The following is a 9,056-nucleotide window of genomic DNA, read 5'->3' as shown; positions in this document are numbered from 1 at the left end:
CATCTTCAGTAATCTATTAGCTAACAACTCTAGCAGAGTCTTCTTTAAACTTGCTGCATAAAAGGATTCAAATACCAAGAGACTTGTTATTCAGTAGTCACAATAATACTCTATTTTGGGGACAGCATACCTAAAAGGCTTTATTAAGACAGAACAAAACAATTACTGTCAAATTTTTCACTTAAGGGAAGCTTCCTTTATAACTGATATACTCAGAACAGGTTGGGGAAATTTATAGATTATTAATTTTATACATTTTCATGCATGTATAATATAATTCATCTAATCACATGCTCTGTTTTCACTAAACTATCAGATGAGATCTGGTGCGTAAAGGGTGGTATGGCCATAGACTTATTAAACTCTCAGAGTTCTGACTTAGCTTATTTAGATTTAAATCTAGATTGCTCAATTCATTAAAAAATGTCCGTCGTCACCTGGTGAGTAAATTCAGTTGTCATGGTCAAACTAGTTTTCTAAGTCAAACTCACTTTCTGACTTAGTTTTCCAATTCCATTAAGCACGTTAACATTCATTGCTGTAATAACTATCTTGTATCTGAATTCTCATTTTTACATAAGTAAACATATAAATACCTGCCAGAAGTCTCTCCTGCATTTCTTACAGATGCTTTCTTCATTTTTACAGGTTTCTCCCTGTGGAGCAATAAATAATTTGAAAACTACACGGTAAGGTCTGCTAAACACAAGCTGGCACTATCCAGCAGTTCTACAATGTTTTGTGTATTTAGGCCAAAATATACAATGTCTTATACCATGTTAATTAGACAGGCTTCATAGGTAAAATTACTTTCAGGTGCCTTTCATTTGGCATTTCTAAAGGCTTAACACTAAAATACAACACAGCGAGAATCAGGATCCATGAGGGTTATGCCTTTCTTTTGTAAAGGGGAAGCATGACAACTATGAAAGGAGTGTAATGTCCAACTATGGACACTTTATTGGGCACGGAAATATACATTTTACCTATAAACAAAGAATAGAATTTATGACTTTGAAAATAGCAGCATACATCATTCACAAACTGAATACTATGCAAGACGCTGGGGTTGGGAGAAAGAAGTGAAACTTAGCAGCATTGCCTTGAAGGATCACCATCCAAACAATGAACATTTATAAGAGAAAAAATAAATAAAAGAAATCACCAAGGGTACACTATACTAGAACTTTTCTGAACTGCAGACAAGACTTAAAATTGAAAGCATGTGAGCCAAACAAAATAAACACAGCATAAAATTTTACATTGAAATTTCAGAACACAAAACTTGAGAAAATACTATGACCTACATAAGCATCTAGGAAGGAAAGACAGGCCATATACAAAGGAACAAGTTCACACATGTAGTGCATAGACAGTAACTGTGGAAGCTCAAAGGTGGGGGATGAATGCCTTCACAATTCTGAAGAAAAAGTTTTTCAACCTATAACTCTTACCTTAGCCATGTTATCAATGGAATGCAAAAGTGGAATAGTTAAGGGCTCAATATTTACTTCCTTTAAACTTTTTTTTCATGAAACTAGTGAAAAGTGTACTGTACCAAAGCAAAGGAGAAGCTACAAGAGAAGCCATGGAATTCATGGAAAGGAGAGATAGAAAAATAAATTCTAAAATAGAGGTTATAAGTAGACAATTAGCATGAAAGCCTAAAAAAAATCAGCCAATATTAGAGCCAGAGGAAAAAAATTTCAAGGAAAAATAGAACTTAGTGATTCTCTGATACATGTGGCTACAGGCAGAATAATTTGGAGAATTTAGAAAAAATAATGAAAAATACATAGAAAAACATAAAAACATGAGGCAATTATTAGTTTCTAGGAGGTGTTTAGATAGAAAATGCTATAAGAAAGAAAACGTAGGGGAGAACATGGCGGACAGATAACAGCAACTACCGGAGGCTCTCTGAAAAACTAGGCTCAGAAGCCAGGTATGGTGCGGACTAAAGAGACATAAGCAGGTGAAGTTATGCTCTGCTGACTCAGGAACGAACTCGGCTGAGAGAAACCAACTTGGAATGCAGTCCTGGTGCTAAAACAGGAACAGAAAAGTCTCACTGCTGAGGCTGGACCTTGCGCCATTGGAAGCCGCGATTTGGGTTTCCCGCCGCGCGGTGGCTGGCTGCCTCTACATCGGCTCGGCAAGGAGAGAGACGCGCGGAAACTCTGAGAATGGGAGTCTGCGAACGGAGTCGAAAACAGGACGGGCAGGGAGGCATGTTCTGACTTGTGGCGAGGTGAGTGAGAGAAACTGACACTCCACCACAGTTTAACTCCAGCGGACTTTCTGGGCCCGAGCAGTCCTGCGGGAGCAGGGCGCGGTGGTGACTCCAGCCACACATTCCCCTCTCGGGCAGGATTGGTGAAAAGTGCCTGGCCTGCGTGACGCTGCCGGCGGACCCTGTAGGCTGGCCCAACCCAGATCCCAGAGCCTGACGGAGGCCGGGAGGGGCGGGCCCCCGCGTAGGCTGCCTGGTGCGCAGAGGTGAGTGGGAACACCTAACCGGTGCAATTCAATCAGGCTGTGGCTGACAGGGAGAGAAGCTGGGCCTCTCATATAAGCTTGCATATATAAGGAACAGAGAATATGGGAAGAGGCAGCAACAAGAAAGGCTCCTCGGCCCCCAATTCTGAGAAACAGGCAATAGCGGACACCGCACCAATACACATAATGCACCATATAGAGAGCCTCATAGACCAATTCAGGAATGAAGTTATCAATGACCTGAAGCTAGAAGTATGCAAAATAGTTAGAGAAATGCTAAGCCCCACCCAAGAAAAAACAGATGGTGGAATGGAAGAACAGAAAAAGAGGGGAGAATTGTTTGATGGAGAAAACAGGGAAAGCATAGAATACGTGAAGCAGGTTCAAAGGGACTACCAAGAAACTAAGAAGTCTATCGAAGACTGGCATAACAGCTTGAAAGAAACTAAGGACAGACTATCTGAACTGGAGGGCAGAATTGTAATATGGGAGAATGAAATGAAAAACTTCTTAAAAATAACAAAGAAACAAACAGCAACAATACAAAGACAAGAAGATGATAAGAGGATCCATAACTTAAGGATTAAGAACATAAAAGAAGAAGTAGGGACACAAACAAATGAACTACAAAAGCTACTCACAGAAATAATCCAGGAGAATTTTCCTAATTTAGCAAAAGGTAAAGATACTCAGATGTATGAGGCATACAGGACCCCAGCTACCTACAACCCAAACAGAGCAACACCCAGGCATATAATAATAAAAGTTCCAGAAATTCAATACAAGAACAGAATATTAAAAGCTGTCAGAGACAAGAAGCAGACCACTTACAAGGGAGCACCCATCAGAATTACAGCAGATTTCTCTGCACAAACCATCAAATCACGAAGAGCGTGGGGGGAAATAATTCAAGCTTTAAAAGATAATAATCTCCAGCCAAGATTGAGATATCCTGCACAACTGTCCCTGGAAATTGATGGAAAAACAAGGTGCTTCCAGGATAAAGAGGAACTGGGGGAATTTGCAACCACCAATTCAACTCTACAGAGAGTATTGCAGGATATTCTAAAAAAAGAAAAATACAAAGAATCCAGAAATAGTGGAGGCCACAACTAATGGAGCAGAGAACAAAGTGAAGAAGACAAACTGACAGCTACTGACAGAATAAGAGCTCAACAGAAATGAGACAGAGAAGATTGGATGATAGGAAAAGCTACTTTGGAGAAAATGACATCTTAATAGGTAATACTGATTTAGTATCATCTTGTTTTGAAGTCTCATCTAGCTTTTGTCCTTCTGTCTCCAATGTTCTAAATAGGTTGTATCTTACTGGATTTTATTATGTACGATAGTATAAGCAAAAACCTTTTAAAGACAAGGAGATTATACAGAAACCATTATTCATTTTCTGTTAGTCGATTCTAAATACTCTGCAATGCTGTCATTCTCTTAAATGGTTTTACATTGTTTTGATATACTTAATGCTACAGTATACGAAGTTGTACTCAAGGATTTCAAGGAAAGAGACAATACGGTAACTACTTTTAGGTCAGGATTATCTGGTGGTGAAACACTATTCTGCTTAAATGGTTGTGTTTTGATCTGTGCTGTTTCGTTGTTATGCCCTCTTTTATCTCAATCTCCACTCCATTATTTACTTTTTTAATACTTTTTAAAAAAATTTTTATCCTTTTAATTAAAGGAAAAAAATAGCAGGATATATTATAGTAACCCACTTTGACTTTCCATTACCTCGATTTAATAGCCCTGTATTACTCTCACCATCTGGTTTTTAACTGATGTTCCCCTATTCTGTTTTGCTGGATAGTATCAGGTTCGAAAATTTAGGCATCAGCTGTGAAGATAATGAGATTCATTATAACGCCCATTCTTGTTGACTTTTATCTACTTTTGAAGACCTACAATGTCTCCAATGGTTTGGTTTTGTCGGTTTTGTTCTTTACTGTTTTGTTCAATTGTATTATAACTAATGGTATAGGCAATTCTATTAGAGATAGCGGGAGGCATTATGGTAACCATTGTTGATCACCTTGTATTATGTTTTCACATTATCTATTATGTCCACCCTTTTGCCTTGACCGATTCTGTTCTGTTATGTCACATTTGGTTTTACTCTCTTCCAAAAAAGTAATAAGAACCGTGAGAGCAATGAAACCCAAAATGTGTAATAGTCATTGTACAAAAGAGAGGAAAAGAAAGTGCTCTAAACTATATAACTGCATGTATATTTAAGTGTATAAGATAGAATATGATATCACAGAGTTTTATTGGATCATTGAACAGAACTGTTTGCAGTATCATTGATGGAATGTCCACTTTACAAGCTTTAATTTTGTGACTTGAACAATTATTTCTAGGATGACAATGTGTAATCCATTAACTAGTGATTTCCTACTGTTCATTTTTTTTCTGCAAATCTGTATGGCTTGTACCCTTTCTCTGCTTTTTTTTTTTCTTTTCTCCTTAAATAAAATTTTTATTAAAAAAAAAAAAAAGAAAGAAAACGTACTCTAAATGGCTTGGTCGTGAATAATTACATACTTAATTATATAAAGTATTGAAGCCAAATTATTACTTATCATAATAAATTGTCAACACAAAGCAATCAAACTCTATGAAGTAAGAGATATCAGGATAAGGTTATATGGCACTATTTTCCCTTTGTGCTCCCAAATCTATTTTTTTAATTTAAGGAGAAAAAGAAAAAAAATAGAAAAAGGGTACAAGTTATACAGAATTTCAGAAAACAAACAGTAGGAAATCACTAGCTAATAGATTACATATTGTTATCTTAGAAACAGTTATTCAAGTTACAAAATTAAAGCATATAAAATGGACTTTCAAACAGTGAGACTGCAAACCGTTTTGTTCAATGATCCAACAAAACTCAGTAATACGGTTATCTATCTCATACACTTAAATATATATGCAGTTATGTTCTTTAGAGCACTTTCTTTTCCTTTCTTTTGTACAATGACAATTATACATTTTGGGTTTTATTACTCCCACAGTTCTTATTACTTTTTTTTGAAGACAGTAAAACCAAATGTGACATAACAGAACAGAGTCAGTCAAATCAAAAGGATGGACATAATAGATAATGTAGAAACAAAATACTAGGTGATCAACAATGGTTACCATACTGCCTCTTGCTATCTTAAAAAAGAATTGCCTATATCATCAGTTATAATAAAATTGAACAAAACAGTAAAGAATAAAACCAAAACATTGGAGACATTATAGGACTTTAAAAGAAGATAATAGTCAACCGGGATGGGCATCATAATGAATCTTACTGTCTTCACAGTTGTTACTTATACTTTTGAACTTGGTACTACCAAGCAAAGCAGAATAGGGGAAAATCAGTCAAAACAAGATGGGAAGGGCTATACGGGGTTTCAAATCAAGTTAATAAGAAATTAAAGTGGGTTAATATAATGTATCCTGCTTTTTTATTTTTCCCTTAATTAAAAAGATAAAAATAAAAAAGTAAGTAATTTTTAAAAAAGGAGATTGAGATAAAACAGGGCATAACAACAAATCAGCGCAGGTCAAAGCATAACCATTTAAGCAAAATACTGTTTCACCACAAGATATCCTGACATAAAAGTAGTTGCCATAGTGTCTCTTTCCTTGAAATCTTTGAGTATAACTTCATATACTGTAGCACCAAACATATCAAGACAATGTAAAACCATTCAAGAGAATGACAGTATTACAGGGTATTTAGAACCAACTATCAGAAAATGAACAATGGTTCCTGTATAATCTCCTTGTCTATAAAAGTTTTTGTTTATATTATCACATATAATAAAATCCAATAAGATACAGCCTGTTAAGACCGATGGAGACAGAAGAATAAAAGTTTGATGGGACTTCAAAGCAAGATGATCTTAAGTCAGCACTACCTATTATGATGTCTTGTTTTCTCCAAAATAGCTGTTCCTACTACCATCCAATCTTCTCTGCCTCATTTCTGTTGAGCTCCTTTTCTGTCATTTGTTGTCCATTTGTCTTCTTCATTTCTCTTTCTGCTCCATTCATTGTGGCCTCTCTGCCACTGTTTCTGAAGTCTTGGTATTTTCCTTTTTTAGAATATCCTGCAGTATTCTCTGTAGAACTGAATTGGTGGTTGCAAATCCTCTTAGTTCCTCTTTATCCTGGAAGCACCTTGTTTTTCCATCAATCTCTAGGGACAGTTGTGCAGAATATATCAATCTCGGCTGGAGGTTGTTATCTTTCAAAGCTCAAATTATTTCCCCCCACACTCTTCATGATTTGATGGTTTGTGCCAAGAAGTCTGCTGTAATTCTGATGGGTGTTCCCTTGTAAGTGATCTGTTTCTTGTCTCTGACAGCTTTTAATATTCTGTTCTTATATTGGATTTCTGGAATTTTGATTATTATATGCCTGGGTGTAGCTCTGTTTGGGTTGTAGGTGGCTGGGGTCCTGTATGCTTCATACATCTGAGTATCTTTACCTTTTGCTAAATTAGGGAAATTCTCCTGGATTATTTCTGTGAGTAGCTTTTGTAGTTCATTTGTTTGTGTTCCTACCTCTTCTGTTATGTTCTTAATTCTTAAGTTATAGACCCTCTTATTGTCTTCTAGTCTTTGTATTGTTGCTGTTTGTTTCTTTGTTATTTTTAAGAAATTTTTCATTTCATGCTCCCATATTACAAATCTGCCCTCCAGTTCAGATAATCTATCCTTAGTTTCTTTCAAGATGTTATGCCAGTTTTCAATAGAGTTTTTAGTTCCCTGGTAATCTCTTTGAACCTGCTTCATGTATTGTATGTTTTCTCTCTATTTTCTCCATCAAACAATTCTCCCCTTTTTTTCTGTTCTTCCATTCCACGATCTGTTTTTTCTTGGGTGGTGCTTAGCATTTCTCTAACTATTCTACTTATATCTTGCTTTATTTCATTAAATACTTCATTTTTAAACTTGTCTATGAGGCTCTGGAGATATAGCTTTATGTCTATTGGTGCCGTGTCTGATATTGCATGTTTTCTGTCTTCCTTTGCGTTTCCCTTTCCTGGATCAGTGTTCTCAGGATTGGGGACTGAGGACCCTTTCTTGTTGCTTCCTCTTCCCATACTTTTTGTTTCTTCCATACAAGCAAATGTAGGAGGCTCAATTTTTTTCTCTTTGTCGGTTACAGTTTGTTTGAATTGTGCCAGCTAGGTATTCCCGCCCACTGCAGTGTACTAGGGAGACACAGACCTTGGCAGCCTCTGCTGGTCCTGCCTACCGACCTGCCTACCAGGTCAACCTACCGAAGGCTTCACTACTAGGGTGCACCTCCAGGTGCTGGGACCTGGTTTGGGCTAGCCTATTAGGTCTTAGTCAGTGGTGTCATGCAGGCCAGTCACTCTCCACCAATCCCGCTTGAGAGGGGAATATGTGGCTAATGTCACTGCAGCGTCCTGTCCAGCAAGTCTGCCTGGTCCCAGTATGTCCTTTGCTGGAGCCTCCTACTCTATGAAAGGGTCCCCATTCCACTCACTCACTGCAAGCAGATGTAGGGCTCCCTGCTAGTCCTGCTCTCAACTCTGTTCACAGATTCCCGCTCTCAGAGCTTTCGCGTGTCTTTCTCCCTGCCCTGCAGATTTGGACGCAGCAGCAGCAGCATGAAATTCAAACCGCAGCTTCCAGTGGCCAGGGTTCTAGCTTCCCGCGATGAGATTTTATCTGTTCCTGTTATAGCACCAGGATTGGATTTCCAGTTGGTTTCTCTTAGCTTAGTTCATTCCTGGCTTGGCAGGGTATATCTCCCCTTGCTTAGGACTCCTCGTACCGCACCATTCCTGGATTTTAAGCAGGGTATCTCAGAGAGCCTCCGTAGCTGCTGCTATCTATCTACCATGTTCTCCCGGAAGTCTCCAAATCTGTTTTTACCCTTTCCATCTTGATTTGTGTCTCAGGGGTCTTTAGACTTCTTGCCAGAGTCTCCCTGTCTTTGATCTCCAGTTGCTTGGCTTAAGACAGTGCATTATTGGGATGAGAGGAACAGAAAGGGTCAGAGAACAGACTGGTGATACCTGCTACTCCGACCCTCACACACACACAGCCCAGCTTGGCAGTGGCAGCATTTCTCCCTCAAAGGCAACAGCTCCTGTAGGTTAGGCCTTCTCCTAAGGTTGCAGTTTTTACCTGGCTCTGATGATTGTTCCACTAGCATTGCATCTTTCAAATCTTAAAGTTGGTGATGTTGCCTAATATTGTCCATTTCATTATTGCTAGTCTTACACCCTTTGTCATCTTTTATTGGTTCTTTGAATGTAGCCCATTCCTTTGGCAGTACCCTCATTGAACTTCCTTAGCCACTGCTTTTAAGTAAGGCATCTGTTTCTGCTGGGAGTCTGAATAACATAGCACATAAATTACAATATAGAAATTAAAGTATTTACCTAAAAAGAGAGACTAATCATGGGTAGGAAAGATGATGCAGAAAGTTACTGAATAAATATATCACTAGAATTCGAAGTTATAGATCATTTGACTTCTAAATTATAGATATGTATTATTTTATAA

Source organism: Cavia porcellus, unplaced genomic scaffold (assembly GCF_034190915.1).
Source record: "Cavia porcellus strain 051 isolate PalLab524CR breed Dunkin Hartley unplaced genomic scaffold, mCavPor4.1 scaffold_17, whole genome shotgun sequence".
In the NCBI taxonomy this organism is placed as follows: Eukaryota; Metazoa; Chordata; class Mammalia; order Rodentia; family Caviidae; genus Cavia; species Cavia porcellus.
This window is presented reverse-complemented; position numbering follows the sequence as displayed.